This window comes from Artibeus jamaicensis, unplaced genomic scaffold, assembly GCF_021234435.1.
Source record: "Artibeus jamaicensis isolate MK-2021 breed Jamaican fruit bat unplaced genomic scaffold, CSHL_Jam_final scaffold_754, whole genome shotgun sequence".
In the NCBI taxonomy this organism is placed as follows: domain Eukaryota; kingdom Metazoa; phylum Chordata; class Mammalia; order Chiroptera; family Phyllostomidae; genus Artibeus; species Artibeus jamaicensis.
The window spans coordinates 6,535,774-6,560,608 of record NW_026522054.1 but is presented as its reverse complement, the minus strand read 5'-3'; the positions used below and the strand labels follow the sequence as shown (position 1 = coordinate 6,560,608).

At 50.5% G+C, this 24,835-nt stretch overlaps 2 long non-coding RNA genes across 3 annotated transcripts; both read right to left on the bottom strand.

The window, feature by feature from the left end:
* Nucleotides 1–672: 672 nt before the first annotated feature.
* LOC128626582 (uncharacterized) lies at nt 673–3,817 on the bottom strand. The gene is made up of 2 exons (XR_008390548.1): nt 3,754–3,817; nt 673–1,955 (listed from the first exon to the last, which is right to left on the bottom strand). It is a non-coding gene; the product is annotated as an uncharacterized LOC128626582 (long non-coding RNA).
* Nucleotides 3,818–13,021: 9,204 nt separating this feature from the next.
* On the bottom strand, nt 13,022–17,049 carry LOC119053369 (uncharacterized). 2 transcript variants are annotated; one of them, XR_008390527.1, is made up of 4 exons: nt 15,564–17,049; nt 15,233–15,362; nt 13,710–14,211; nt 13,022–13,484 (listed from the first exon to the last, which is right to left on the bottom strand). It is a non-coding gene; the product is annotated as an uncharacterized LOC119053369 (long non-coding RNA). The 2 variants fall into 2 exon arrangements; XR_005083284.2 differs by having other exon boundaries at nt 13,710–15,362.
* Between the last annotated feature and the right edge of the window lie 7,786 nt (nt 17,050–24,835).

The window sequence follows — 24,835 nt, the reverse complement described above, 5'->3', positions numbered from 1 at the left end:
TTAAAACCCACAAGTCCGACACAGCAAATGCATGACACACGGACCCTCATGCTGTCCTGTAGGAAATGCGTGAACTCGGTGACCAGAAATGTGGGGTGTGCACAGTCTAACGAGACTGACAAGAACGTTCTCAGGGAGAACGCACGGCCGTAAGCTATGTTTACGCTGTCTTTACACCCTTCTCTTTCCCACTTAGAATCGTACTTGAGTGTGCGGTTTTTATTTTAAAGAATTTGAAATTCTAAATACCTGCCCCCAACACTGTCTTTTCCTCTGTGTCTAGGGAAAGAATTATTCACAGACCAGAGGCAGGCTCACCTGTAAGAAACTCCAAACTTGTTACAGTTTCAATGAAAATCGCTCGCTACTCCTTTAAAGTACCAAGAGCAAGGAAGCCTACACGTTACCTGAGAGCTGTCTTTGACCTTGTCTCACACCTCATGGGACAGCTAATGAGTGATCTGCCCATGTCTAACTTGCATGCAGGCGTACACAGGTGGGAAGCAGAATAAACCCAGAATCCCCCTGTTATGACTCTGTGAGGTTTCCCAAAGTGGTCCCACATCTCCCTCCCTTTCAGCACCCACGGCCAGGCTTGTCCGATGCTCACTGTGGCTGGACTCGGACCCCACCTACAAAGTGGTGTGGTTACGTGAATGAAGACTTACTCACAGAATGAGGGAAGAGCTGAGTCATGAGAGGGCCGTGGTGACGTCACCTGTCTTCTTCGTCCGGGAGCGTGCTGGGTGCCATTCATGGGACCGTACGCAGGGTGGTTCACATGTAGGGTGGTGAAATGACAGTCACTAATGCCTGTCTCTCCAGTTGGTTTCATTCCTCTTTCTGAGCAAGCTGTTCTTGGGAGAGAATTTTTTCTTCGTAGCCATAGCAAATAGCAGAGATCTGGAATCCTGTCTTACGTCTGCTGTGAGTTAGCTCAGTGATTTGCACAAATCCTTTCGCAGACCTGAGTGTCGATTTCCTAACCGTCCAAATGTTTTCCGTGGAAGAAATGAAGGCAAACATTCGTACCTTGGCTTCAAGAGCTCAGAAATGCAGGGGAACTTGGGCTGACGTGGGCGCTTGGGCTCCTGTCTGGCACGGGCCCTACCAGGACCCAGGAAGGGCCGTCCGGTCTTCCGTTTTCGTGAAGTACACAAAAGGGAGCCGTGTCTGGGGTCTTCACGATGAAGAGGAGGCGCCGGCTTGCAGAGCTTCAGTCTCCGGCGGTGAGAGGAAAGTGAGAGCAAGGGCCAAGGAGAGGTGGGAGACGAGGCGGACTCACGGGGGTGCAGCCGCTCCAGGTGAGGCTTCCATGAGAAACAGGGTGTTTTCAACAATAGCTGCTACAATGTCGTAGGAAAAATATTTTTAAAACAATTTCTGCCCAGTAATAGAAAATGCAGTCATCCAAATGACCCGCGTTTTTGACACCCGACTGAAAAGGCTTCTGGGAAACAGTTCCCCAATGCGGCTGCTTTTCTGCCCCATGATTTATTTCACACATTTCAGTACCACCAACCGGACCATAGTAGCACAATCATTAGAATAGTATAATTGTTGAAAATGGCAAATTTTAGGAGATTAAATGATGAAAGCCCAGGTGACTATTCTTGTTGTTTCCAAATGCTAAAAAAAATTTGGCAAAAATGCACCAATCACCACATACGGGCAATTTGTTCATATTATTATAACTAAATTAGCCTATGTGGCAGAAGCTAATGACGGTCCTTCCCCAAACTTTCTGAATTATGACAATAACAGCATCCACTGGGCACAGCCCCCCGTGGGCCGGGGGCGGGGGATGTGGATGGAGCAGCCTGTGGGTAAAAGCTGACTTAGGTGTTTTGTCCTGGGAGCAAACCTCCAGCAGGAGCGGGAACCTCCCTCCGGGCTGTGGGAGTCCTGAGGGATCTCAAGGTGGAGAGTCTTCCCTTGGGTGGGCACGGGTTTCCCTGAGAGCAGAAGAGAGAACAGGAGTCAGATGCAGAGCTCAGAAAGGGCCACTGAGACTTGGGAATGCGTTTGGACGTGGACAGGAACCGCGGTGCAGGGACCTGGGCTGACTTTCTGGGGCCCCGCCCACCCCCCCTTCACGGGCCTTAAGCTCTTCATTCTCAGAGACCTGTGGGGTTGTTGAGGTCGGCTAGAACTTTACCCTCTGTCTTTCCTGCACCGGAAAGACATTTAATAAAAAACGTGTTAAAGAGAAAACCACAGGCCCAACATGGAGTCGCTTGTGCTAAAGCCCCAAACACCAAACCTGTATTTAACACCTAACCTTGTTCTGGTTTCAAGTGCTCCCAGAAACATCACCTTAATCACCCAGCCTGGAGTTTCCTGTTTAGCCCCCATTGAGGTCCTGGGTCCTGCGGAACCTCTCCATTCCCCGTAGGAGGAAGAAGTACTTTGCATGATAAAGCTCCTTATGAAGGAAGAGTCCTAGTCTAAAAATAATCTTTTCTGGAGCTGGACTTGGGAAGAAATGGAGGAAGAGGGTGAAGCAGAGGGGGCAGCCAGACTGTCAGCAGAAGGGGACCAGGGCGGCTTGCACAAGGCAAAGAGAAGTGGCTGGAGAGGAAGTCAGAGAGGCCAAGTCTTGGGGCCTCCTGTGCTGTGCTGGGGAACTTGGCTTTGACCAGTTTTCAGAATGCTAGTAAACGCCACTGTCGGAAGGACTAGATGGGTGAGCAGAGATTTCACGGGCTTCTGTCCCAGTGAAGGACCCGCTCCCAACCCTCTGGTCTTCCGGCCCCAGAAATTAACTTGGGAAATTGACTTTCTGAGAGTCCGTCAAGGAATGGCCAAGAAAGTGGAGTGATACTCTGATCAGAGGAGGCAAGAGCATCGTTAGTTGCAGTTCCAAAACCGTACTAAAGTACATTTTATTGTGGTGTATTAAAAAAATAAAATTTTTTTTAAATTAAAAAAATAGAAATAATCTTGTTCTTTTCCTGGGTCAATAGCTCCCTCGCCCACCCTTCTTCCTATAAACCCCCCCAGTCTGTACACCCCCCCCAGCGGCCGGGTGGGCTGCTGCTGGATCTGTGAGTCACTTAATAAAGCCAAGGAGATCTTCCAGTTTAATCAGCTGAAGTTTGGTCTTTAACAAATGCATCTTAAAAGGCTTTAATAGCCAAGTCTGTTAATAAAAGCAATATTAAAAATAGCACTTCAAAATGACAGCATAAATCCCCACTCTTTTCTATATAAAGGAAAATATGCATTGAACAAAAAAATTTTCTTTTTACAAAACTGGGACTCCTGGGCCATTCCTAAGGTTTTGTGATCCACATTTTATATTCTTAAAACCATTTCCTACCCAATAGACACACTTCTGCAACATCAGTCAAATAAACAGATGGTATTAAAAGAGCCCTTCAACGTTCGCAGAAAGGGCTGTCTTGTATTTTACACGGCACGTGTGTTGGTTTGACCGACACAAGGATTTCAAATATTATATTAAGTGTCCGCGCTTCTACCTGCAGAAGCCTGGCACCTGCCAGTGCCTCTCCCATTAGCACAGAGACTGTATTTGTGTGGTATAACAGGAAATCTTTGGGAGCGTGCTCGATTTGGCAGGGAAGACAATGCTCCTTGCTTACTCTAGCGCTTCCAAATGTAAAAGAAAACATAAACCCCTACACCTAAGAAAACGCCGAAAGCTTGATGAGTGGCGTTAAGGACGCGTTTGGAACGTCGTGCCCGGCAAGCCGGCTGACCGGCTCAGTGGTGGCAGGAGTAGGCACTTACCTAACTCACCGGGAACGCAGTCCTGGAGGCCCAGCTTCGGGTTTCGTGGGCTCGAGACCCTCCAGTTGGCCCAAAAAAGCCGTGCATGAACCTGAACTCGAAATGATTTATGACATGTATTTTCCCAAGTGATTTTCAAATCTTTCCTTTTTCTACACGTAATCCTGAGATCTGAAAAAAAAAATGGGTGGGTACGCAAAAAAGAAAACAACTGAGTGAACTCAGGAGAGTCAGTGTCTTTTTAAATCAGCTTCTACACTTTTCATTTTTGATCTAACTCTCCTGAAATGATAAACGCCTAGGTCACTTTGAAGCACATGAGACGTTTAAACCTAATGCAATAATATGACGGGAAAGAGGTTTAAATGCCACAGCCCTGATGGGACCATTACAACGGTCCCATCTGGGTCACCAACCTGACTCACTCACTTAGGGGCTCCTGTGGCGCCCATGTGCGTGTGCTCGGGCTGACACCTGGGGTTCCTTCGTGACTCATAACTTCAATGTGCTTAAACCAACCTTCCCTCTTGGACAGAGAAGTGCTCTTGAAAGGCTGTGCCTGAGGAGGGAGAAGTTGGAGATAGCTCTCAACTCATTTCATATTCAAGATCCACAACAGAATGATCCTTGAAAGGTCCAGAAAGTTGGAAGCAAAGCCTTCTGACTCTCAGTGTTACTATGAAGCCTCATTAGGTGGATGGGCCATTGAGTTGACAGATTCATATCCCGTAAGTGGCAGACACTGAGGTCCACTAAGTTCTTGACACTGGGTGAGCCAGGGCGTCTAGGGCTCAGCCCCCTGGACGTGAGGGGCGGATCGTTCATTCTTCAGGGCAGGGTCTGTCCTGAGCACCGAGGCCCATGGCAGCATCCCGGTCCCTGCTCAGACAGTGCCACGTGTCTTGTGTGGTGCGGACAGAGAAAATAAAATTTCCTCCCATTGAAACTCCTGGATTGGGCATCAGGACTTTTTAAAATCAGCAAATGACAGCAGAAACAGTGCTATGTCCACCTAGCACCGGTTTAAAACCACTTTGAACTCAGACTCATGATAGCTATTGAGGCTATAGCTATTGCATGTAGTCACCAGAAGAGGGTTGTCACGTGATGGGGGCTGGGGCGGAGCTGCTGAACCCCACCATCTGAATAAACCATGTGGGGAGAACTCATGCAGGAATCGTCATGGGGTCCTGTGGCCTCTGGAAATCTCTGCCTTGGACACACATGAACACAGCCATGGCTGGCTCTTTGGATGAAGACAGATCAGCTTCATCCAAAGTGATTGTCCATAACGCAGGATGTTTCCATTGGTTCCCGTCAGGACTGAGTCCTGCCTGGGTGGGGGTAGGGGAGGGGGTCCCCCGTCCAGGCCCCGTCCCACCGGCTGCCTGTTGTCATCTTGACCTGGGCTCGCCAAGCCCACTCTCTGGGAGAGACGTCGCCCTGGGCAGCTCCTTACAGAAATTTAACGAGTGCAGGCTCCAAGGCTCCAGCGGCTCCCCTGCTGGGGTTCTGACCCGGGGCTGCAGACTCACTGGTGCTTTATAGCTTCATGGCCTGGTTTTAATTTAGTCACCTGGAAGGTTTGTATTCCCCAGACTTGCCCGCTGCCCACCGGCTCCCAGCCCGGGAGCGCCCCTCCCCCAACCCCAGAGGACATTTCTCTGGTAAAGAGCAGAGCCCAGCGGGCGGACTAATGAGCTCCACACTTGCTTGACAGGCAGATTTGGGGTTATTTCCCCTCCAAAAGGGACCACAGTACCCCCTCCTTGGTCACCTCCACCAAAGCATTTCCTATTTATCAACAGGAGTCACTCTGAGTGGTGTTGAATCCGGATTCTGACCATCGAAACTTCAGAGATCACCAAAAAAGAAAAGACTAACTCTTAGAATTAGCTTTTTCCATGGAAATTTTACCTCCTGATGACTGCAGAGAGGAGATTTTGTTCAATTTCACGTGGGTTTTCTCAGTATTGACGTGTTGGTCGGCTGTTTGCTTTGAAGTCTGTCCTGGGCACAGGATGTTCAGAAGGACCCGGGCCTCTACCCGCCAGGGGCCAGGAGCGTGCCTGGCCCCCACCCCCAGAGTGACATCAGAAATGTCTCCAGACGTGGCCAGTTCCCTGCATCTCCATGGGGGTAACACTGACCCTGACTGAGAGGTGCAGATGTCATGGGCTCAGAGACAGTACTGGTCATCAGCTGCCTGCTGGACCGCTGGGTTGTTAGACATTCACTGCCAGGCACAGTCAGAGCCACGAAACCACACAGTTCTTCTTTTTCCCAAAAGGAAAATGCTTATAGACTTTATTTTTAAATGTTTCCAAATATTTTGATACGAAATGGAGAGAAACCTATTCGGTAGGAAGTCGTGGTTTCTCTCTCTTTTTTGGTGAGTAGTTTAAAGTGATAAGATAAGCGATGGGGACTTTTTCACAGTCAACAGGAACGCGCCTGTTCTCTCCGGCAGGTACACACTCACTGCACGTAACCCCCCATTTGTCCTGGTCTGTCCTGGGCGTCCGAGCTGCATGGTGGTCACGGGCAGGCAGGGCCAGGAGATGGGGTGACATCCTGTCAGTCATCGCTTGTGGTTGAATAACAGGGAACCAAGTGACTTCGGATTTTCGCGATGAAATATTGCCAAGGTGACAACTGACAAAGGATACCACCCAGAATTCTCCAGAGTGAAGCTCATGTCTCAATATCACTGGGACACAGGGCACAGTTTAAAAATATTTCAAATCGCATTTTAATTTTATAAAATGGTATAGATGTCAATGCAAAAACTTCCCATTTGATGCAAGTAAAGAAATTTAAAATAGAACTTAACTGTTATACTTCGTGCGTGTCATCCTTGACGCATGAACTTGAAACCAGGGCTGTTTGCAGTTGTCTGTAAAAGAAACTACAGTGGCGAGAACAAGGATTGTTGGGTAGCGGCAAATGGAATCATCACCAAAAAAAAAAAAAAAAAAAAAAAAGGAAAAGAAAGAGAAAGAACCAAAGGAAATAGTGACATGTTCCTTGTGACGAGTTCACGTAGGCACATCACACGTCCAGCAGAGAGGCCGTTGTCCACCAGCGTCCACCCCTCCATCTCTAGGAGGGTAACCACAGCAGAGTCGTCCCGGGGACGTTAACAGATGCTGAGGGAGAGTGCCTGCACAGGTGACCGCAGGTGGACGGGAAAGCACAGAGTCGGATGAAATGTGTATTTCTACAGTGTGGTTGAGTAACTGGGAAAGCATCAGAACATACTTAGCGGAAGTTTTGGAGGTCAGGAATTGAACCAAATGAGGGGCCATAAAAAACTAGACAGTCTTTCACAGGAATTAATATTTGAGTAAGTGTCAGGTGGAAAAGGAGACACCTGGAAAGCGTCCAGATACCCATTCCAGATGGTCCGGCGAGGCCCCGCGCTCTGCCTCTACCTTCTATTCTGCTGCAGCTCAGAGGCTTGAACTTGGCCCAGTGAAGTCTCACTTGGGGTTCACTCTGGTTATCAAACCTCTCTGGCCTGGGGTCCTGGCTTTGGGTCATTAACCCTGGAGTGGTGGGCTCCCAAGACTGGCAGCTGTGTCTCTAACTGTGGCCCGGCCACCCGGCTGTGAACCCAGAGGACCCCCCCACCCCCGCCTGGCTTAACGATGTGGTTTTGCATTCTACATGGGCCCCCATCCATCGTTCCAGCATCCCTTGCTGGGCCCAGTCAATGGGAGTGACGTGTGACTTCTGGGTGGCATATCTGAGCAGCCAGTGTAGGATTCACAGGGTGGCCTTTTCCTGCCACGTGATCCTGGAGGCAGATCCAGAGCTGATTTCTGCGTGGCTACGACCACAGGGGTGAGAGAGCGCCCCCCCCCCCATGGCCCACGGATCAGGAGCCAGACGCAGAACTGCCTGCCACGAAGTCTCTGAGAAGTGGAGGCTTATGCTGTGTATTCTACGCCTTCCAGACTAAATCCGCATTCACGGAAGTTCGTCTCTGATGAAAGAGCTCAGAAATCCAGGTCTGTCCCGGCCACCTCGGGAGTGAGCAGCAGAGAAGCTTTCCGTGAACACAAGGCGTCCAGCAACGGAGGGTGACTGCCAAGGTCCAGCCGTAGGGGCCGTGTCGGGACCTCGTTCTGGGGTTGTTTGAACGGGAGGACGCAATAAAGCCCCTCCAGAGAGAGAAACAACAGGGGGTGTGTGTGGGGGGCACAGAGAAGAACTGTCTTTTGCTTTAAAATCAAGTGGAGTGTGGATAACTTTTTATCTTTCCCTGTAATACCTTATGCAGCACTGCTATTTCTTTAACATCTAATTTCATCATTTCTTCTATCCATTAAACCTATTTCCTCTCGTCGCCACTTAGAAGTCGTGACCCGCGGCTCCAAACACGAGGATGGTCGCTTGGTCTTTTCTTTAGAAAACGGCTTTGCCATTTTTCTCTTGGTAAAGGAGACTGTATTCAACCCCCTCTTTCTCTCTCTGATTAAGTGGCCCACGTTTTAAAAATAAGTAATGCATTCATAAAGTAACTGAGTTTTTAAAAAATGATCATTTTGCTTTGCCTTTGGGGGGTAAAGACTAACCAACAAATTTGCAAATATTGGCTGGAGGAAGGGATGGACTTAGGGCTCCCTCACAGAGCTCTAAGCCTCGGGGAGCTGACGACGGAGACTCACCGGGTGTGGACCGAGGGCAGTGACCTGCGCGGGGCCTCCCCGTGGGGCAGCGTGGCGTTCTCCACATCCAGTTACACGCTTCCTTTAACGTAGGAGAGAGAGAGATGAACAATTTTAAGACAGATAAAAACTACTTTTAGCAGTTTGATGAGGCCATATTTTACAAGCAAACTAAGGATAATTAAGAAAATATTTTAGGAGCCTAAATAGATTCCTGGATGCCGTCGTTCTGTGGAAGAGGTATGTGGTAGAAACCGTATCGAAATCCAAAACAACACATATACTGATTTTTAAATCTGGCTGAAGTCCCTAAGTTTTCTCAATTCCATACTCGTTGGTGCGTTGCTAACTTATCAAGAGACACCCTGGATGCTGAGGAAAGGGGGAGACATGGGCTCCGGAGTTGACAGCGGTCCCCTGGGCAAAGTGCCCCGGGGCCTGAACGCCCTCAGGCCCTGCGGGCCACCTGGTGGGTCACGAGGGCTTCCCAGGACTGGGGACCTGTGTTCTCCACTTGCAACATGAGTCACTGATAAATTTTCACCAGTGTCCTGGTGACCAAAACCCACCCAGAGAAAGATGAAAAGAAAAAAAAAGGAGGGAAAAGAAAGTAAAGGCCCAAATAAACAACGAACATAACTAACCTGTTTTTTGTGCTCTTTCCGAGACCGTAACCCCCCTCCCAGGATCACCCTCGCTCTTTCCCTCCGCCCAGTCCCGTTCGATTTGAAGGGACGAAATGGGGACACCAATGTCAATTGTAATCGATGGCCTAGTTTGGGTACCCTCTCCACCTACAACACTCATCTTTGAAGGCTCGGCTTATTTGTTGCTTCTTCTGTGAAAACATCCGTTTATAACCTAGAATATGTTATGCAACGCTCTCTCGTTGGTTATCATCACGATGTTTCAAACACCGTCTTCTCGGCTGGAATGTGAGCTCTACGCACGAGGCGAGATACCTTACTTGTTTCCAAATGTCCAGGGCTTAGAACGGGGCAGATGGACACCGAAAAATGTCTGACCCAGTCAGGGAGGGAAGGAAGGCGGGAAGAAAGAAGGAAGGAAGGGGAGAGAAAAGGGTTAATTAAATTAATGAGTAAATGAACACATGACATTGAGAGGTGATAGCGGCTGTGTCACAAGTCATTATCGGTTACAGAAAGAGTCTAACACGTTTCTCATTTCATGTCCCCTGTTAGGCAGGCAGTCGACCCTGCCCCGAGCCCTGCACCGAGTGAAGAAAGCCCAGGAGTGTGGAATCCGAGCCAAAAGTAGTAGCAGCCATAAAAAGTCTGCTCTAAATCAAAGCTGGGCCGATTGTTAAAACAGAGCTGTCAATGCAAAGAGCCTGAGCGAAAAGTCGGAGCCCTGGAGTGGAAACACGGAACCGGGATGACAGAGGAGAAGCGGAACGAGAGAAGTCCCGGAGGCAGAGAGAGTCCTTGCTCGCAGTTCCGGGAGCGCCAGTAATGGCCTTGGCTTTCCATGCTGCCTGCGAGCCGGATTCCAGAATCGGCCGCCTGAATTCAAGGGTGGGCCCTGGGGCTTACCGGACCCCTTGCTTCTAGAACAACACTTCCTTGGGTGTAACCCAGGAAAGGTGCTAGTGCCTACCTCACAGGATCGAGGTGAGAATGAAGAAAAACGTGTCTGCAAGGAATTCGGCACAGTTCCTAACACATCGCTAGTGTTATTGTGAGGCCCGAACTCAGTCTGGGCCAATGAGATAAAGGAAGAAACTTTAAAAAGGGGGGAGGCCCTGAGCAGGGTGACAGAATTCATCAGTTTGCTCAGGCCTGTCCTGGTTTACGCAGGTTGTATCTTATTTGGTTCGTATGCTCTTCCACTGTTGTAGACACTTTAAAAGAATAAAATGTCCTTAGGGTGTCAGGAGACGGGATTGCCGTGAAATATGAAATGAAAGCGACAAACGATAAAGAGGAAAGATGTTACACTGAACTTTGTCGAGATTTAAAAATTCTGAACGAAAGCCAAATATCCCCCCCAATGGAAACTCGCACCAGGGATCAAGAAAGTGCAGATAAAACGTAAGGACAACCTTGCTGCTATGTTAGCACAGGGTGGTTTGCAGGGAAAACCTCAGAGACCGATTGGAAGGGCAGAGGACTTAAACCAGGCAGCGTGCTCTCGGGTTACCGTGAAAAATAGAAATCAGCAGCAACAACAACAACAGACTAGAAAATACCCCAATTTCTAGGAGTTAGGCAATGTATTTCTCAATATAGAGGGTGGGGCAAAAGGAGGTTTACAGTTGTTCATTTGGAAAATAATACAGTAATTAATAAGTCATAATGCAAAAATAAAGTCTGTATTTCCCACACTTACAACCATAAATTTACTTTTGCCCCACCCTGTATATATTCAAATAATTCAGTAACATATAGATGATATCAATGAGAATTAGAATATGGTATATTGAGACACTGGGAAGTATCTACAGCTATCCTTGAAGGAAAATTTGTGACATTCATGGATATGCTAGGAAAGAAGAAAGCCTAAAAACCATGAATAATTTTCATCGATCTAAGAATCCACTGTAAGAGACTTGAAAAAGAAGAGCGAGTCACACCCAAAGTTTAAAAGGGGAACTAATAAATATAAAAGCAGAAAGAAATGAATTGAGAATGTACTGGAGAACCAATGAACAAACCCAAATGTGGTTTCTTTAAAAGAGACTTAGGAGAGTGATAAGCCTGTGTTGAGTGAAAAATTTTTCAAAAGGTGAAAATACCTGAAATCTGGAATGAGAAAGACACATCGCTGCAGATTTTCATTCTAGGCATTTACACTCTGAGACAAAGTGATTCGCCATATTAGTGCAATGAATGACAGGTATGTGTCATTATTTCAACAAGTACCGATAAGCATTTAATGAAAGTCAACAGCTGTTCAGTACCGCTCTTCTTAAACTAGGAGTAAAAAGAAATTTCATTAATCTGATTTTAAAACCACAGAGCAAGCACTATATTTCATGGGGAGACCTTAAATCTTCCCTCCTTAGACCCCCAAAGAGACAACGATGCTGTATTATTTTCCCAAATTAGAGTAGAAAAATCAGAATCTCGTTTAGGTTTTTAAAAAAGGCAAGAATCTTAACCTGCTCGCTCTCTGGGGCTGGAGGAGGCAGAGAGAGAGAGAGAGGAGATGATTAGATCTGGCTCGCCCTTTTTTATTTTTGAAAAAAAACTATAAAAAGACCTTTAAAAGACAGAAGCATAGAAGCCAGTGCAGGGGCTGGGGCTGCTGGTGGGAGCCCAGGGTGGACCGGGAGAAAAGCAGGCCACGCCGTGACCTGCGGGGACGCAGGGAGCGGAAGCATTTAGGGACAGAGGAGTCGGTTTGGGACATGCCCTTGCGCTTTGTGTTTTGCTTTCATTTCAATTTTTATTATGGTGTAAAAAGTGCTCCTAAATCCCAGTACAAATTAGGTCATTTGCTTTTCACTGAATCGGAAAGAGCCATTCATTGTCTCTTTTGATGGGGGTGGAACATGATCGAACTAAGGAAACAAAATGGCTTAAGGTGACTCCAAGCTCTTTCACGGCCTCCCCAGATTAAAACCGGCTGCTTCTGCACCTCGGCACCCTAACAGAGAGTTGGCCGCACTCCCAATGTCATAGAAATATTAAATCCTTAGGAAAATAAGTCACAATAAGCTAAGGGACTGGAAAAAGCCTAATACTCAGTGAAAATGCAGAAATCGGTCCTTTCTGCAATCATACACCACAGTAACTTTTAACAAACCTGTTCGCTCCACCTGAATTTAATGTTTGGATTTTAAGAAAGCGAGTTGAATGCTACTGTTCACTGTAGATCTTACAAGTTGACACAGTGGGCAATTTCCCCTTGAGTCACTGTGGAAAAACAATCACACACAGGAAACCCCACTGCAAAATTCCACGTGGACCTGGTGTCTGTCTGTGCTCACTCCCTTTTCCTGTTCAACGGGTCGGTCGCTTAAAAATAACGTCAGGACTGTTGTACGGTCCAAACAGCCAGTGCATTTCGTTTTCCATCTGCTGACGCTGGTATCCCATCGACACAGTCAGACATCTTTAGTGAAATCGAAGGCTCCTGTCTGCCACAGGTGTGAGCAGTACAGACCATGCAATTCTGGATCTGATCACAGACAGGCCTTTAAAAGCAAACTTCGTAAAAAGTAAAATAAATCACTGAAGCCACCCAATGGAGCCCAAGTCAAAACAGCACATCAAGAACTGAACCCCGCCCGCCCTCCCGTCCTCACCCATCGAGACTGGAAACTGCTGGTTATTAAAGTGTTTTTCCTGTGGGAAGCCAACCAAGACACGCCGAAATCATGCAGGTCAGCCTGCGCCCCCTGTTCATTCCCCAGACTTTCCAGAGCCAAATTTTGTGCGGCCAATCAATACAGACCCACACAGCTGTTTGTAAATGTCCTGCCCCAGGGACTGTCCCCTGGCCGAGGAGCAGGGTAGCACCAAGGAAGCTGACAGTGGAGAAAGGGGGGACGTGTTTTTGTCTCCCCGGCATCTGTGTATCTCTGTATGTCGCTATACAACCAGTATTTTTAAAGAAAGCTGTGCATCCAGATTTCCCAAGTCAGAACTCTTGGAAAATGGCTTTAGTCTAGAGGGGACAATTTCTACACAGAACTCTCCCTTCAAACCTTCAGTCTCCCTATGTCCATCCCACCCGTAAACAACCAGAGACCCAGGTAGTGACTGATGAAATGTTAAACGCTTTGTGCACTGGTTTTCATGTTTATTATGTTCTGTAATTTTGGGATTTCGCGCAGCCTCGTAAATTAGCGGCAGGCGTGGTGTCTCCAGAAGAAGGGGACCCGGTTTGGGGGCATCAACATCCGAGGAAACAAAAGATGATTCAAATGAAGATAAGCATCCGAAGAAGTCAAGTACGTGCTTCCCGAACTCAGCCTTTGGAGCTCGCGACCTTGCCGCGTGTCTGTGGTTTACGTCCTCACCACGACACAGTATTCTTGCTATTGCACAGCAATTTTCCGGGAAATCAATCAAAACAGGTTGTTGAGGCTTTCTGGTGATAGATGAAAAAAATTACCATAAAGTCCATTATGCCAAGCAGCAGGAAGCGGAGCACTCGTGTATGGCTATTGCGTTTGGGGATAATCTCATAAAGCAGAGAGCCAGCGTCTTGAGAATTCTATCCCTCATAAATAACCTTCCATTAATAACAGAAAATTTCCTGTCTTTTTCTGCTCTGCAGAATGAAATTCCCCGGGAATGCAATCAAAATACGCACCGGTGTTTCCCATGTTGCCATTGTTGCCCTCGGACTGTGGCACAGGTCTCTGAGGGGCTGAGCAGGCGGGTCCAGGAGTTCAGATGACATGAAGCTTTCTCTTCCCTTAGTTGCCTCTGTTCGTTTGGACGCACATGGCAGTGGGTGTGTGGTGAGGTGTCTGGGAGCGTTGGGGAGAGTTTCCTTCAATGTTGCTGGTAAAATGTCTTCAAACCTGCGCGGACCCCAGACCTCGGAGGGGAACCTCAGAGCTGGCCCCCTGCTCATGAACTTGACCGGAAACAGCCATTGGTGCCTCTTGTCCCACCTACGGACGAACGAGGGGCAACTCCATTGAGCCCTGGCTTTGGCGGACAGAGCGGACCAGCCTGTTGCTTCTGTGATTGGGTTTGTACGGCCCCTCCGAGACGCTGGGGGTGCAGGAAGGCTGTGGGCATCTCAAGGTGAGCAGCAGGCATTTTCTGGGGTGGCGGCTTTACTTGAGGGAAGGGGAGACGGAGAGCTAGATAATTTATAGAAAATTGGTAAGTTGTTGAGAAAGAGAGTATCGAAGCAGACAGGTAAGGGAGCAAAGCGCTCAGTCTGCACAGATTTCGAGATAGTTTCACGATGAATTTTGGAGACTTGATAGAAATGCCATGCTTCCATAGGACATGTTCGGCCACAGTGTCCCAGGAAATCTGGGGATGACAGCACCTTCCACTCTGAGAGCTGTGTTGGTGGCCAGTGTGGGAAACACACAGGTCAGGGGTCACAGTGAGCCTCAGTTTCCCCCGCCCCAGGGTGCTGAGAGCATACATAAAATAGCTGAAACACTGTCCCCAGTCACATCACAGAGATGTGCTAGAAGAATCAAATATGACACTGTAGGTGAAAGACCTTGGTGAGCTGGAGAAGAGGGGAAAGTAGAGTGTTTTCATTTGTGTATTCTTTCATTTAGAAGGTATTTATTGAGCATTTACTATGTGAGAAACCCTACAGGCTAAAAGGAAAGAGAGATGAATGTCTCTATCACTCCTGCATGGGGCATGGAGACCAACGGCAGATGTTTTTGCTGCGTTTAGTGAGCCCTGACGGAAGAGCTGATGGTCAAGGGCAGCCACAGAAGACAGCTCAGGGAACAGAATTCTGGGCAGAGGGTCTCCGAGAGGCCCAGGGTCGGGAGCACCCCCAACTTGTCCCTGGGCTGCTCTGTTGGAGGAGTTGGCTCTGAGGCTGACTGTCCTCCAGCTTCCCCTGGGACTGGAAGGCCGTTCCATTGTTTAAGGTTTGAGGCTTTCCCAGGCAATTGCTAAAAGGGATCTGAATGCATAAGCAAAGAGGTGGCTTTATGGAAGGCTCAGGGCATCTGAAGAAGATGCAGGGGACTCGCTGGGAGACAGCACATGATAAATCACGTCTCTGGTAGGAGGCGGGTGATGCTAAGGATGGAGACCGGCCTGAGGGAGGTACCAGAGCACCCGGGACGGGAAGGATGAGGGCTGTCCTGGGGAAACAGGTGCCATGTCAGGTGGGAAGCTCACCACTCAGGCCTGGCAAACTGCTCGGAAGGGCTTGCAACAGGGTGCTGAGCGCGGTCACAGCAGGCGACAGAACCCTAGGCCAGTTTTATTTTATTCTCCAGTTTTTCCTCACGGACCCCGCATTGCTTTTCTGATGGAGAGAAAATTAAAAACAGGTGGGGCAGCCCAGAAATATGGGGGTGAAACCGAACAGGTAATTAACACCCATCACCCCCAGGCCCAAGAAAGAGAGTGGCAGTGAGCACCACGTAAGAGTCACAGGCCGGTCCCCTGAGGACCGCCGGGCGCCCGCCCTCCCCCCTCGCACCCGGAAACACGCCCCAGAACTCACACACACAGTGTGGAGCTCACACGCGCACACTCACTCCGGCTCTTCCTTTTTCTGAACAAGACAGGAAGCCTCAGCCCAGCCAGCGCAGGAGACCACGCCCAGGGCGTCTCTGCACCTTTCCGCAGCGCTGTGGGTGGTTCCGCCTGTGCCCTTTGCTGTCACAGGGGAGGCTCTGGCACAGGTCACCGCGTTGGGAAGACTAACTTTTCAGCCAAGAAACTTCCCTGTTGAGTAACCCGAGTCCGCTCTCCCTCCTCCTTGGCTCCGCTCCCATTCCCACTTGCAATAAAACACAGTGACAGAGAGAAATGGAGTCAGTCCCTGCCCTGGAGCTGGGTTAGAGGACAGACTCGTGGTCCTCTAACCAACAGCATCCCTGGAAGTCTCTGCGGAAGTTATCCAGGCTACTACCAGGCCGGGGGGCCGGTGGGCCGGCGGATGGTGTCCCCCAAAGCCCGTCCTCCTGCAAACACAGACTGTTGCTCACACGGCTGGTTCAATGTCCACCTCAACACAGCTCACGAGACTGGCGAAAACAAAATCTTGAGTTCAGTTCCAAGAAGTGGTGAGAGGCACCCCCCAGGTGCCCACCAGGTACCTGTCACTCGCTCATTTGTATGGACTGCGTTTCAGCCCCTTTCCCTTGTCGAACCCTGGCTCTGCCTGAGCCCCGCCCCTCTGTGGCCGGTGAGTCCGAGTTGTTCCCTTCAGGCCTTGGGTCCCAAGGTCAGCATCAGGTCGGGTGGGACAGATCTCGTGCTGGAGAGAAGGGGGTCGCCTCTCAGAGGGTTTTCTGCTCAGATGTCTTCTCACACAGCTTTGGATTTGCTCCGCTAAACTCTTCCGCTTTAATTCGAGGGTGACTTGCGTGGTCCATTCTGGAGAATGCAGTGCACACAGCTGGAAACATACCTGAGTCCTCAGAGGGGACTGAGACTGTGTACGGGGGTCTGATGAGCGGAGGGGGTGTCGGCGTGAACCCGGTGCCAGTCCTGACCCGAGTCGGGCAGCGCTGTGTTCAAACTCCTGGAGGGCCAGTGTGTACCTGGGTCAGATTTAGGAGATGACTTATTTGAACCCTAATTTCCTTCATGAAGAAGGGGTTATAGTCACCAAGGACAGCTGTTTTAGCGTCGTCACAGGCTCATGGCCCCCAGCCGGAGGCTGGCAGTGAGGGCGGTGCTTCAGTCCCTCCCTCTGAGCACGGTTTCATCTGTCAGGTGTCAGCTGGAATGTTAGTGCCCCTTCAGCCCAAGTTAGAAGGGACAACCTCAAGGCTGAGAATATTTGGGAGACAGACACTGTCCTAAGAGTTCAGATGACAGAGGTCAAGGGTGCCCCAGCATCTTGGTCACCCCAGATTCTCTTGGGAAAAAGCGGAGGCCAGTTGAGGGCAGATTCAAATACTCAATGTGTCCTGGAATCTACCGGACCTTCTTGGATGAAAAAGGACATTCTCAGGTCCTTTGTAGGTCCAGCCTAGAACTGAACTTCAGGGGGAGAGTTTTAGAAATAAGAAGAAAGAAAGAGAGAGAGAAGAGAGAGAGAGAGAGAGAGAAGAGAGAGGGGGATGGAGAGCGAGAGAGAACTAGTTGAATTACTTGAGAGTAAAAACTCCTGGTGTTTATGTTCCTTACAACACCCTATAATCCAATGAAACCATTAAACTCTAGAGACACGAATCTCTCCAACAAAGTTAATTAATTCACAGCCTAATTTAGACTTTAATACTCTTTGTCACACTTAAAACTTTCTAATTGAGCTGAGACATCCGCCCCTGCCTTTGATCCTATTTTTTTTAATGGAACGTTCTCTCCAATCATTTCTTTCTCCAACTTCCCTTTTTCCCAAAATTAAGGACTAACACCTCCACAGAGAAGACGCTCGCAGAGATGGCCCTTCGGGCTGACTCATGTGAAGGCGAGACCCAGGAGGATGCGGAAAACCGAACATAAGGTGTCTCTCCTGGAGATATGCTCCTTTTCTGCCTTGCTGCTCCAGGCCACGCCTGGCATCTCCTAGAACCTGTCTTTGAATCTGGGTGTGCTGAGTTCTCTACATGGGGTGCTGAGGGCTTTCAACGGCTGCAGTTGGTCTCCTTGTCCCCACTGAGGTGACAGTTAAGAGAGGAGAAGCACCAAAAAGGTACAGAGAAAGCAGGTCCGCTCTGGCCACCAACCCAGAAGTTGCGAAGGACCCAGGGTTGTGACAGTGAAACCATCCGAGAGTGGACCACCATCAGGAAGCGTCAGGACATAGTCAGCCTTCCTTCGTACCTCTGGGTTCTAAGGAGCAACGGCAGCCTGAAGGAAGAGCTGCGAGGAAGTTTCCAGAGTGTTCTGCGGCCGAATCTAATGCTGGTCATTTCAGGAAGAAGCACCAGGAAGCTCTTTGGGTTCAGGTTGGATGCAGGTGAGAGTCCATGGGAAGCTCAGGGCCGACAGAAGAATTCTGAAGCAAGGACCCGAATCCCCGTTAGCCGTGAGACCACGCCGCTCTCAGGGGTCCTTCAGACTTCAGGCTGGGGGACAGCTCCCCTACACTCCCAGCCTTCCACCTTAGATAGGTGTTGACTCGTCTGTAACAGCAGCCCCAGCCATTGGCTTCCTGGGATGGAAGACAGAGCACTGTGGACAGGCAGGTGATTTACCTGAAGCCTCCAGAACTGTCAATAATCACAGTGACCTATTCACTGCTGTGTCCTTAGCCCCTAAACAGAGCCCACCATTTAATGATAGATACTTGTTGAATGAACAAAGTGCTTCCTTAGAGACACGTCACTACTTTTTACATGTCACTGCGTTTAATTTGCAAGCTTACCGCCACCCCGGAGGGCACTAGGCGTTACTCTCCCAATTTTAAACGTGAGATGGAAAACACCGGGAAGGCTCGGCCGCCTGCCTGGGCTAGAAATGGAGCCGACTGACCCTGACACTCTGACAGCCACACCGGGGTCAGGGATGGTGGGGACCGGCACTCGGGGAGGTCTGGGAGACCAGCAGGTGAGTGGGAAGCCACGCAGAGGGCCGATGGCATCTTACACGGGTGAGCGCAGGGTGCCGTGGGCGCGCGAAAGAAGGGCGGCCATAGCCCCCTTCTTCCAGAAACGTCTGGCAAGGGACAGGAACCCAGACAGCACAAGGCTGAAGGCGGTCTGCTGGAGGCTCAGGCGGAGGCTCGGCGGGGACCGTCACCTGCTGCTGTCTGCCTTCAGGTGCCACTGCCCGCATCCCATCCACCGTGGCCAGTTGTGGCCAATACCCACTCACCCCCTTTCCAGCTTAAACACCCTGGGGGTGCTTCTTTAAGGAGTAAAAACCACATTAAAATGCTCTGTCCCCAGACACTTCGCTTTCTGATCTTTCACGTTGGATTGTGCCGACAAATGGGAGGATCAGTCCCCTAACAAAACAATGGGGCGGCGGCGCGTGTCACGTAAAGGAGGAATTCCCCCACGGTCCCACCGCTGCAAATCTACCCAGGGTCATGCGGCCAGATGTCGGCTTGTGCAAGCAACTCTTGAACGACACATCGCACCCTGATGTCCCTTAGACTACACCAAGTGCATTCTTCTCTTCCCCCTTCCTCCTCTTCATCACAGCTCCTGGATTTTCCCTGCCATTAAAACTGTGTACTTGGTCTGGGTTTTATCTCCACGCCTAAACAGTTTAAACATAACGTGGCAGAAGAGACTAGCAGAAGCCAACACACACACACACTGTAGATTCTCATTAAACAAATCACTAACGCCAATGGTATTTCTCATGTTTGGTCAACACTTGTCTGTTTACACCAAAACGCCTCCCTGCCTCCGTGTGACTTGTCACAAGGCTGCTTTAGGGGAGTTTGTGTTTTTAAAGGACTGTGAACCTCTTCTGAAAAATAACTGAATTCTTGTGATTCTGACTACTAGCAAAATACTTTACTTGCTTTTGTAGCTATGACCATTGGCTGGAAATTCAGAAATACATCGCTGTTGAACTCTTGTCTTAGGGTGTATCTCTGATTTGCAACTGCACTTCACCGGAACTCTCCAACTAAGGAGGGAGGGAGGGAGGGAGGGAGGGGAAACCATGATCAAAGCGCTCTGTAATGGTCAGCACTTTTGTAGGTAACTTGGGTGCTGCTCACATAACAACATGGATTGGGTACAGCTGACAGATGAGGGTGAAGACAGACACAGAGGTAGACAGGACAGATGGACAGATGATCATAGCTAAATTTTCTAGATCCCAGATGTTTTTCTAAGTGCTTTTCACGCATCATTTCATCTTCACAACTTGGTTTACTTCAAAGTCGGGGAGTCAGAGACACAAAGAACTCAGCTAACCTCCCCGAGCATGCGCAGCAGATAAATGGCAGAATCAGGCTCGAGAGCAGCTACGCAAGCAAATGTATGAGGAGCCACAGGAACAGGTAGCTTTGAGCTTCCTCACAGTCACCTTCAAAAAAGGAAAGGGAAGGATTACATGAATTCCTACACATGTTATTTGGCCCACTACATCCAAAACATGATTTCAACATGCAATCCATGGACAATAATCCACGTGACAGTTTTACGTTTTTTAGGTGTACCAGGTTTCCGACATCTGCAGCCCCTCCCACTCTGAACTAGGCAGCCACAGGTCGCGACCTCAGCAGGCGGCCGTGGCAAGTGGCGACCACTGGGCACAAGGCCGCGCTCCGGTCTGGGCATTTTTCTTTTGTGCCTGACCTTGCTCAGGGGCAGGCTTGAAACTGGTGCAGCTTACAGACGGGCTCAGTGGATTTAACTTACATACGTGTCCTCCGTTCTGGATAATGATGCAGGTGTGTCGTCTGGGCTGACGTCAGAAGGGCCTGGGAGCCCCCGCTGAGAAGCCCGGCCCGCGTCAGAGCACCCCGCGTGCTGCCGACAAGCCCAGGCCTCTGGCCGCTCACCTCTCCCCGGCCCGCGCCTCCTTCCTCTGGGCCCCTCTGCAACAGCGGCCCCCGCACACCGTTCCCGACCGTTTCCTCCACTTGGGGGTTTAGCCCCCGCTGCCCTAGGCTGTCTTCCAACCAACCCCCCCCCCAGCACAGGGACCTTCTGAGCTTTGGGTGGTCCCCGCAGGCTCCCCCAGTATCTCCAGTCCCCCTCGTGCACTAACGCTCTACTACGCCCACCGTGGGCAGCTGCCTCTGATCGAGGGAAGGTGGCACCTTTGGAGCCGACGTCACAGAACCGAGCATGTCCCAGAGCCCAGAAAGGCGGCCTGGGGACAGGACTGTCCCCGGGCAGAGGCTGCACGAGGCAAAGGTTCCTCCAGGTCTGGGTCTGGGCACCGTCTGGGTGTCTCACCTCCCTCTCACTGACGCCTCCCAGGTCACCTGTGGGTAACTCAGTGGCTGTCCCTTCTTTCCCTCTCCCATGTACCCACAAAGGAGGAACCAGGTCAAAGGAGCATTTGGGGCCGTCTTAGAAGAGTTTAGAAATCTCATAAAAGAGCAGCCTGGGGGAAGGGTGGAAGAAAAGAGGAACAGCAAGCTCCCCCTCGCTTCCCAGACTAGAGTGTCTAGCGAAAGAAGTTATGGGCATAGGGTGTGCAAAGCAGTCTCAGTTCTCTATAAGATGAGCTGGGAAACACCCTCTTCTCCCCAGTCTGGTGATGTCCTAAGCCTCCCAGGGGCGAGTTTGACCCCAACCTCATCAGGGTGGCTCCAGCACTTGGGTACCTCAATCCCCTTGACCTGAAGCGGTCTCCACAGAGGCCCCTCATACCCGTGTTCTGCCTCGGGCTCCCTCCCTGCTCTCCTTGGCAGGGTGCTAGTGGGCAGGAGAGGAGCGCCCCGTGGCTGCCGAGGGTGGCGGTGGGGACTGCAGAAAAGTTCAGACGGGCTGGCCTTCTCCAACCATCCTCTGCCTCCCACAAAAATCCGACTTGCCTGCAGGGTACTCAGCCTTTCCTTTGCAAATAGTAAGGATCTTTTCCTAAATCTCTTAACAGGAGGCTGCAGTATGACTCAGAAGGAGTATCAAGAGTTAGAGGCAGCGTTTAGTCCCGGTCCCAACCTGACCTTTCGGGAGCCACTCGGCCTGCATTCTCCGCACCTCAGTTTCTTCGTCTCTGAAATGGGCAAACCTGTGCTCGTCCTGCCCCGTTCATGGGGTGACAGTGGGGGTCAAATGGGGTGATGCTCACGAATGTGCTGGCCCAGTGTCAAGTGCGATGAGCATGAGAGCATGATGTCCAAGTGCTACACGCTACCCCTGGCATCCCGCGACACGTGGCCACCACTGCCGCCCAGACTACGCAGGTGCCAGGGGCACCGAGACGCCTGCAGGGCTCAGGTTGGCTGCTCTGCAGCGGGCGAAGCTCCGGGTGGGGGTGCCGATTCCCCAGAACCCGTCTCCCCGAGCCTGAGCTGAAACCTGCCAAATAAAAAGTGCATTTCTACGCCATTTATTCTCCCTCGATGGGAAGAGTTCATGGGGCTGCCTCCAGAAACATCTGCTCCTACACTGACGTTAAAGTCGGAAAACTCAGTGGACCTGCCTCAGGACCCAGCGAGTCCACTTCTGGGAGGACATCCAAAGAGCCCAAAACACTGAAAGATCATGAAGATTATGTGCACCCTTCTGTTCACTGCAGCGTCATTGACAATCACCGAGATCTGGAAGCAGCCCAAGCGCCATCACCAGGTGAGTGGACAAGAAAGCTGTGGTACGGTCCCACAGTGGAATACTACTCAGTCATGAAAAAGAAGGAAGTCTTGCCCCTTGCAACAGCATGGATGGACCTGGAAGATATACTAAGTGGAACAAGATAGTCAGAGAAAGAAATACTGTGTGATTTCACTCATGTGGAATCTGATGAACAAAATAAATGTACAAACAAAACAGAAACAGACTCATAGATGCAGAAAACAGACCGGCAGCTGTCAGAGAGGAAGGGCACTGCGGGCTTGGGGAGCAGGTGAGGGATTAAGGGGAAAATGCGGGAACGACAGGATGGGGTGACCAGGGGGAGGGGGCGCAGCAGGTGGAAGAGGGCGAAGGCACATAAATGGGGACGGAAGGCGCCCCGACTGGGGCAGTGAACGCACAGTGCACCATAAAGATGATGTGCTATGGAATTAGACACCTGAAACCTGTGTGATTTTATTAACCCTGTCACCCAAGAAATTTGAAAACGAAGAAATTCTCAAAAAATAAAATAAGTAAAAACTAAACTCGTACTCCGAGTGACTTGCTGCTCCACGAATCCTCACAAAACCAAGTGAGTCCAGTGGCCTATGTTACGCTTTTGGAGCGAAAGGGACACAGAACAAAGCAGACCTTTCAGGTGATTAGGGACACCACCCAGTGTCCCCGCACCCCATTCACCATCAGTGTCCCAGAGCCAGAAGCGGTGCACTCCCGATTCCATTTCCTTCCGTCCCTTCCGTCTAATGCCACTGGCCCCCAGGCTTCAGGAAGCAGGAATTCGTGTACACGGTTTTGAACAAGCAAATCCGACTAAACCACACTTCTTGGTGCTGCTAAGGGTTTTCCTGCATCAATGACTCTAAGCTGTGAGCAGGCCCCAGGGCGACGGGCACAGTGACTTACTGCGGCCACAGTTATTTCCCTCACCATCGCCGCCTGAGAGCCGGCACTAGTAACTACTGTTTACGAGGAACATCCTACGGGACCGTCCTTACGAAAGGACGGCACCTTCCCTGTCTTGCCTCCAATGCTACGAGTGCAGCAGATGAAGGTGGCAGTAACCTCAGCGGATCCTGGAACAATTCGGTGTCCACTGATCTTAATAACACTTTATTTTCCCTAGCTCGTTTCTTGCATGGGTCTGTGTATCATGCACATAACATGCAGAACAGGTGCTGATGGACTGTGGGCGCCTGGTCCCCAGTATGCCGTCAGTAGCTGAGTTTTGGGGGAGTTGAAAGTTATACACAGATTTTTGCTTGGGTGGGGGTCAGTGCCCCCAACCCCGGTGTTGTTCAAGGGTCAACTGCATCACCATTTAAAGAAGAATCAACAGAAACTCAGCCGAGAAAAGCAACACTTTGCGGGGCACACGGCTAGAAAGCGGGGTAGTGGAAACTTCAGCCCAGTGAGGGCCCCGTGATGCCGGGATGGACCACAAAGTTTTATCGTGGTTCCCTGATAAAACCTTCCAGAAAAATGGCTCTTTCCCGGCAAGCAGGCCGGCAGGGTCATGTGGCCGGTTTCCCTGGTTGGAGAAAGGTCACGGGCCCGAAAGCTCAGGGTCACTGGGACTACATTGGTAACTGAACCCACGCAGGTGAAGGAAGGGGCAGAAGCTTCTGGAGGTTTTCCGCCTGAGCCACACGCGGCACAGACGACTCAGCCCGCTGGTCAGTGTGAACACGGGGGGTTAACAGGTACCCCGTTCACCAGCACAGCCAGAACACTCGTCTGCACTACAAACTCCCAGCAAACCAGCTCAGACTCCGTGGTGTCGAAATGGGAGGGACAGACCACACACAGTTCGGAGGGGAACTGGGCGGAGGCGCTGCACTTCCTGCAGCGGGTGGAAGTCGGGTGGGTCCCAGGCTCTCGGGAGCGAGGGTCCCTGCTTCATCCAAAGGCTCATAATAACCACTGGCGTTCACCACGTGACGTGCGGTTTTCGTACTCGATCCGATTTAATCTCCATGATTAAACACCCATGACCCAGTGACTGTTCCACCCACCACGCCTGACAGCTGAGGCTTCGTAGCTCACCCAAGGTCACCCGGGTCACACAAGGTCCTGCTCAGTGACAGGAGCTTGGCCCCAGTCTCACGGTCTCTGCGGCCCAGGACTGAGCCACGCTGCGTCCTAACACAATGGGAATCACCAGGGAGGGGCCATCGATGAAAAGGAGAAGTCGTGCGAAGACTCGGTCCTGGGCAACTCAAAAATTTACAAAGACAAAATGGGAAGGAACCCAAAAATAGAAGGGCGGAAGCCACGAGAGAGGGCAGGGGATGTCGAGAACGTTGGGGTCCCTCAAGGTGGGCGACGGGAGCCTTCCAGGAGGTTCACGGAGCAAGCAGGCCGCCTGGCAGGACACTCAAAGCGCTGAGAACTAACCCTGCGTCCTTCTGGATAAACATCCACATCCGTCGTTCAGGAGAACCTACCGCACCGAGATGTCACAGAACAGGGAGCAGGGGGGACTGAGCAGCCACACAGCCACCTCAGCACGATCCTCGAACTAGAACTGCCCCATGGCCCACAGGATCCATCCCAAGAGGCAATTCCTCTTCGCCAGGGATGGGGAAGCCGGTAAATACTGCAGAAG